Source organism: Mastomys coucha, unplaced genomic scaffold (genome assembly GCF_008632895.1).
Source record: "Mastomys coucha isolate ucsf_1 unplaced genomic scaffold, UCSF_Mcou_1 pScaffold6, whole genome shotgun sequence".
In the NCBI taxonomy this organism is placed as follows: Eukaryota; Metazoa; Chordata; class Mammalia; order Rodentia; family Muridae; genus Mastomys; species Mastomys coucha.
Genome location: NW_022196912.1, coordinates 69,542,942 through 69,550,522, shown reverse-complemented (window position 1 = coordinate 69,550,522; position 7,581 = coordinate 69,542,942).

The window sequence follows — 7,581 nt, the reverse complement described above, 5'->3', positions numbered from 1 at the left end:
AAGGAACATTTCACCTTTTAGATATTAAATTCTTATGTGGACTTATTTCCAGCCAACTTTGACGATTCCTGTGAGGGTGGGTGATTGATGGTGGTCTTGTGTGACGCCGAGGTACACTGGAGCTTTTCATAGAAGGTGTATCAGATTCCTCTGAGGCAGTATTGACACCATATAAGCTTAAGAGTTAATTTGATGATTGGGACCAGTGTTGTGAAATGCATTTGCACATTGTGATAAGACACCATGAGATGAATTGTTCAGAACCGTAGCCAAAAGAAATGTAAACTTGCTTAAAAAAAAATCCTTTCACTCTTTGTATTTTTTTTAAAACGGTTTTTATTCCTTAGATGTAAAATGACTTAATTTTTTTTTGATGTAAACTCATTAAATTCAAAGAAAAATGTAGCAGTCTCTTTTATGGTTAAATATTGATCAAGTAGTTATTTTGTGGTTGGTTACTGGGGACTGGGTATGCAGTAACTATTTTAGCATGTCTTTGAACATGAAAGTTCTAGTAATTAGAAAAGGCACTATAGATTTTAAGATGTCTTCTGGCATAAGTTTTGCTAATTCTTTTTCCCTCTAATTTTTGAGACAGGGTTTCTCTGTGTTAATAGCCTCTGGCTGTTCTGGAACTCTTTGTTGACTAGGCTGGCCTTGAACTCACAGAGATCCACCTGCCTCTCAAGTGCTAAAGTTAAAGGCACATACTATATATACCATGCTTGGCAAGTTTTGCTAATTAAAAAAAAAGGATTTATTTATTTATTTATGCATGTATGTAATGTGCATTGATGTTTTGCCTGAATGTATGTGTGTGAAGGTGCCAGACTTAGAGTTGGACAGCGACCATATGGTGTCTCACAACCATATGTACAGCTACAGTGTATTCATATACATAAAATAAATAAATCTTTTAAAAAATTATTAACTGGGCGGTGGTGGCGCACCCCTTTAATCCCAGCACTTGGGAGGCAGAGGCAGGTGGATTTCTGAGTTCGAGGCCAGCCTGGTCTACAGAGGGAGTTCCAGGACAGCCAGGGCTACACAGAGAAACCCTGTCTGGAAAAAAACAAAACAAAACAAAAAAACCAAAAACCAAAAAAAAATTATTAAAAAAAAAGAAAGAAAGAAAAGAACTAATAAGAGGGTGTCTCACATGCCCCTAGCAAGTTAAAGATAGAAGGTGAGAATCATTCCTTTTTAGATAGGTACCAGGTTGCCAACTTGACCATCCAATCAGAAATCTTTGCCAGGTGGTGGTGGTGGTGGCGCACGCCTTTAATCCCAGCACTTGGGAGGCAGAAGCAGGCAGATTTCTGAGTTCCAGGACAGCCTAGTCTGCAGAGTGAGTTCCAGGACAGCCAGGGCTACACAGAGAAACCCTGTCTTGGAAAAGAAAGAAAGAAATCTTTAATCACCCTCATTCTTTGCTATTAAGTTGCTATTGTGTAGCTGATGCTGCTGATGTGTAGCTGGCCTCACACAAGATACAGTTACCCTCCTAGGAAATTGAGACAGGTTATAAGGAGAAAGGAGTGCAGGCACTAGAAGTGTTCTGGGAAATACATTCTCACCAACTGGTGCAAATGTCTGTCAGTAAATAATAAACGGGGAGGTCACTTCCACTTTCTTTACTTCAAGATTCATTAGACAGTTCATCCCTGCTTGTCTTTCTCACAGGGAGAGGTACTGATTGCTTTCATTGACTAGAACACTTTTAGAGATAAATAGGGAAGATGGAGAAACAGCCAGTGTTTCCCATCAGAGCAAAGGGCAGGTTTACTCAGAGCTTAGGAGGACAAAAGATAATCTCTTTTAGAGCAAAGGCCTTCATAAAAGACAGGAGAGGAGCCCTGAGCTGCACGCAACCCTCTGTAAAGATATAATCTGGCTATTTGTATGGCCCTGTGGGAACTGAGTTGTGGGAACCAGGACAAAAACATCTTAATACTTTGGTGACTGCTAAAGGCCTTTGTTGCAATACCGGGAGCTCATGTTTTCTGCCAGCATCAGGCTAATGTCTTAGCTTGCAAATAGGATAAAATCTCAGCTGCTTCTCAGCCCTCCTGATAAGGATGAGGTTGTTGACCTTGGGGTTGTCACCTTGAGGGGGAAGGTAATGGTGCCACAAGGTAGATTTGGAGATGAGACAACTTCCTAAGATCTAGAAGTAAATACTATCCAAGTATCGGGGCTTCGGGGAATACAGATCCCCTACTATCCTGCGGGTTGATTAGTGATTAAGGGCAGTGTGTGTTAGTGAAAAGTAAGAAGGAAACAGGATGTTTAAATGATACATTGTTGCTCACGAAACAGGGCACATGAAAGACGGATTGTAGGACAGGGTGACAGCAGACTCACAGACCTGGACTCGGTAGTGGCTGCTCAGCTGAGGACCCCTCAAGGCAGCAATAGTGTTAGTGGTGAGGAACGGTGTTCAGTGCAGACCCTGGAAGCTCACTCACATGACCACAGATAGGTGGCCATTTGAAGCTGGAAGAAGGTAAAGCCTGAATTCTCTCAAAGAGCTGTACTTTCTCTCCAAGCCTTTGCCCTCCCTTCCCATTTGCTTTGATCTGAACTTTATTGAGAAAGATGACTAAGAATGAGACCTAAGGTCAGTGTTTTGCAGAAGAGGATTTAAAAATTATTATTTTAAAGATTTATTTATTTTATGTATATGAGTACACACTGTAGCTGTACAGATAGTTGTGAGCCTTCATCTGGATGCTGGGAATTGACTTTTAGGACTTCCGCTCGCTCAACCCTTCCCAACTCTCTTCGGGTCAGTCCCGCTTGCTCCGTCCCTGCTCGATCTGGCCCAAAGATTTATTTATTATTATAAATAAGAACACTGTAACTGTCTTCAGACACACCAGAAGAGGGTGTCAGATCTCATTCTAGGTGGTTGTGAGCCACCATGTAGTTCCAGGGATTTGTACTCGGGACCTTTGGAAGAGCAGTTGGTGCTCTTACCTTTTGAACCATTTCACCAGCCCTAAAAATTATTATTAATTATTCTTATAGTCACTCAAGACACCACTTTCCCTTTGAGAGGTAGACTGCGTGGGGATCTTCGGGCCTGTTTTGTATAGGATTGTAGTTTCTGTGTGTCATAGTTAGTGTTTTATTGCTGTGAAGAGACACCATGACTGAGGCGACTCTGATCAAAGAAAACATTTAGCTGGAACTAGCTAACAGTTTCAGAGGTTAAGTCCATTGTCACCAAGGCAGAAAGTATAGTGGCACGCAGCAGACATGGTTCTGGAGGAGGAGCTGAGAGTTCTACATCTTGATCCAAAGGCAGCTAGGATGAGACTGGATTCCACACTGGGCAGAGCTTGAGCATAGGAGACTTTAAAGTCCACCCCCTGAGTGACACACCTCCAAGACCACACCCACTTCAACAAGGCCACACCTCCCAACAGTGTAACTCCTGATGGACCAAGCGTTCAAACACAGAAGTCCATGGGGGCCAAACCTATTTCAAATTACCATACCACATGTATGTGTGATAAGTATTGATGGGTCTAGACTTTGAATCTAAGTGTAGAGGTGATTCTAATGACTGGAAGGAATGATAGAGGAAGAAGTGTTAGTATCTTTGGGTCCCAACAACCTAATGACTCTTTTGAGTTGTGTCTTAATTAGGGTTTTTATTGCTTCAACAAAACATCATGACCAAAAGCAAGTTGGTGAGGAAAGGGTTTATTGATTTATACTTCCAGACCATAGACTGTCATTGGAAGAAGTCAAGACAGGAACTCAAGCAGAACTGGAATCTAGAAGCACGGAGTTGATGCAAATGCCCTGGAGGGTGCTGCTTACCGGTTTGCTTCCCCTGGCTTGCTCAGCCTGCTTTCTTAATAGAGCCCAGGACCACGAGCCCAGGGATGGCACCACCCACCATGGGCTGGGCCCTCCCCCATTTTTCAGTAATCGAGAAAATGCCTTACAGCTGGATCTCATGGAGGCATTTCCTCAACTGAGGCTCCTTCCTCTCTGATGACTCTAACTTGAGTCAAGTGGACAAACAAAACCAGCCAGTACAAAGTCTTGATTGATTCTAGCCCACTGGTCTGGCAAAAAGAGGCATCCTCTAACCTGGAGGTTTCGGAGACTTTTTGTCCCTTCAGAAACTGGACTGATTCATGGAGGCGTTGTGACTCTGATATAATATCCTTAACTTTTGGATGTGTCACCTGGATTTAAAGACAAGGTAGAAAGCACCAAATACATCATTGTCAAGTGGAAATGTCATGTTCAAGAATACAACTGACTAGGTTGCATCAGCAGGACCACTTTATAAGAAGCAATGGTAGTTCCTCAATACTTCACCTGCAGCAGGATGGCGAGGAAAGGACTTCCATTCAGAGATTATGTCCGTGCCTGGGCCAGGTTGGAGGCTTAACCATGATGGTATTCCTTGAGCTGTGGCTACTGCTCAACCTCCGTGTCAGCTCTATGGAACCAAATGTAATGATAGTTATTTTGAACTAGCCCCTTTGCTAAAGCCTGTTAGGTTTTTGTTTGAGAAATACTACAGACTGGTAGGTTAATGCCACTTCTTGGCACTACAAAGTGTGATAACACAGCCTGTTGAACTAGCTGGGTCACTCATGTAGGGTATGCCTTCTGTTGTCACATTGTCAATCAAGACGCCACTCAAGACTGCTATCAGCATTGCTCAGGTGCATTGTTCTGTTGGACCTGGCCATAGCCACCACACAGATATGTCAGCGAGCACCGTGTTTGTGATGCAACGGTGATTACAAGGCAGACCGGTGGAAACGCCAGCGAAGAGGCTACAAGCGATGAGTTGTCTCTCCTGCCCCTCCCATCTTTCTCTTGGCAGAGTGAACACGCCCTCCTCTCGTAGCTAGCCGCAGGGCCTCACTGGTGTTGAAACCTTTTCAGGTTATAGCATTACTGTTCCAGACTGACTAGTAGATTCCAACCACACTCTTGAAGCCCTTGCAGTGAGTCTGTGTCATGGTTTTCCATTTCTGGGTCCTTTGCAGCTTGGTAATTATATAGTTTTTGTTTTTACCACAAAGGGGCCTCAGCAAAGGGCCCATCCCAGTACTCAGTGGGAAGCTCACACTCCCCTCCCAGTCAGAAGTCTGATAGGAGTGAACTTTGGAATGGCCTCTTTAAAACTCAGTTCGAGTGTTCGGGTTGTGGTACACGCCTGTAATCCCCGCACTTGGAAGGCCGAAGGATCAAAACTCAAGGTCATTCTCAGCCTCATAATTTGAGACCAGTGTATGAACCTGTTTCAAAAACCAAAAGAATGGCTGGAGAGATGGCTTGGTGGGCAGAGGTGCTTGCTAGCAAGCTTTGCAATCTGAGTTCAATTCCTAGGACCCACATGGTGTAAGGAGAGAACCTACTTCCACAAGTTGTCCTTTGACTTCCACACGGACACTATGACATCTCCCCTCCCTCAAAAAAGGTGTAAAAGAAATAAAAAAAATTCATGTGGAACCATCCTTAGACAACCTGCTTCTGGGTTGGGGTTTCGTACATAGCAGAGCAATTCCCTCACTGCGATCTGTTGCAAGTCAGCCCTTGACACAAGGGTTTGAAAAAAGAAAAAAAGATAGATTAAAAAAAAAAATCCACCGGACAGTGGTAGCGCTCGCCTTTAATCCCAGCACTTGGGAGGCAGAGGCAGGTAGATTTCTGAGTTCGAGGCCAGCCTGGTCTCCAGAGTGAGTTCCAGGACAGCCAGGGCTATACAGAGAAACCCTGTCTCGGAAAAAAAAAAATAAAAAAAAAAAGATTTATTTTTTATATATGACAAGTACACTGTAGCTGTCTGCAGGCACACCAGAAGAGGGCATTGGATCCTGTTACAGATAGTTGTGAGCCACCATGTGTTTGCTGGGATTTGAACTCAGGACCTCTGGAAGAGCAGCCAGTGCTATTAACTGCTGAGTCATCTCTCCAGCCCCTTGTGTTTTCTTTTACTTGTATGTTTTCAAGCTCACATAGTTATTTGAGAAGACAGAAGCAGAAGTAAAATTGTCCAGGGACCAAAGGGTACTTGTTAATGGGAGCAGGATATGAGGGGGAGTATGGTCAATATCATATATGTATGTTTGAAATGTAAAAAAAAATGTTATCCTTCCTGAATCTGATTTTTTTTTTGTATTTAGAAAATTCATTTTGTTATTGCACTTTTAAGGCTAGATCAGGAGATTTGATTATCTTTAGCCATAGGCTTCTTTCCCAACCTCACCATTTCTTTCCTGCTTTTTCTTATATTTTTTATGGTTTAAAACAATTTTAAGTTTAAATATATTTTGATCATATTCTTCCCCACCTACAAGTCCTTCCAAATCCTATCTTCGTCCCCTCCCAACTTTTAAGTTTTTCAAAAAACTAACAAACAAAAACTCAATACAACAAAACTCCCTAACCTAAGAAAACAAAATAAAACACCCAAACAAAAAACAAAACAAGATTCGAGATTCGAGATTTGAGCCTCTACCCCCCTGGCTGGAGCACCCACAGCCCCCCCCCCCCACTCCAGCTGGGCCTATGCGGCCTGAGCATGCTCAGAGCCCCGGGGTGCTACACCAGTCCAGAGGAGATGGCTGCTGTTTTAGAACCAGTGTGTTTTAGATGGCCTCAGTTGTACCTCGACTACTGAGCTGCCAGATTTCTCATTTCTCTTTTGCAATGACTGGAAAAACCTCATGCCATTTTTGAGAAATACACTCAGATCCCACAAAAACAAAAAACAAAAAACAAAAAACCAAAAAACCAAAACAAACCCCACCAAACTGTAACCAAATAAAAGCACACACACACAAATTGGAGTCCATCTTCTGCTGGCCAAGCACTCCTGAGCAGGAGGCCTATTGTGGAGTGATGATATATCCAGGGTCACTTCAATAGAGAAAAATGATTTTTTACCTCATCCCCAAAAGATGTTCAGTTGTTAACATCTACCCTAGGTTTTCATTCATTCATTCAAAAATATATAACTAAAATACAACCAGATAAAAGTCATCCATTGAAATTGTACAGGACAAACCAGTACAAGGAAAAAGCCGGAGAGAGAGAGGGCACAAGAATCAGAGACCTTCTTGTTTACTCACTCAGGAGTCCCATAAAAACACCAAATCGGAAGCCATAATCTATATGCAGAGGACCTGGTGCAGACCTGTACAGGCCCTGTGCACGCTGCTTCAGTTTCTGACTTCAGATGAGCTTGGATCATGTTGATTTATAGGGCTGCTCTCTTGGTGTCTTCCATCCCATCTGGCTTCTCTTCAGTGGGATTCCCTGAGCTCTGAGGGAAAGGATTTGATGGAACCATCCTTTAGGGCTGAGTATTCCAAGGCCTCTCACTCTCTGCACGCCTGGCTGTGGATCTCTCTGTTTGTTTCCATCTGCTGCAGAAGGAAGCCCCTTTGATGATGGCTGAACAAGGCCCAATCTATGTGTATAAGAAGAGTGTTATTAGGAGTCATTTTCACTACATTTCATTTATTAATTATTTTTGTTTCTTCTTCTTCTTCTTCTTCTTCTTCTTCTTCTTCTTCTTCTTCTTCTTCTTCTTCTTCT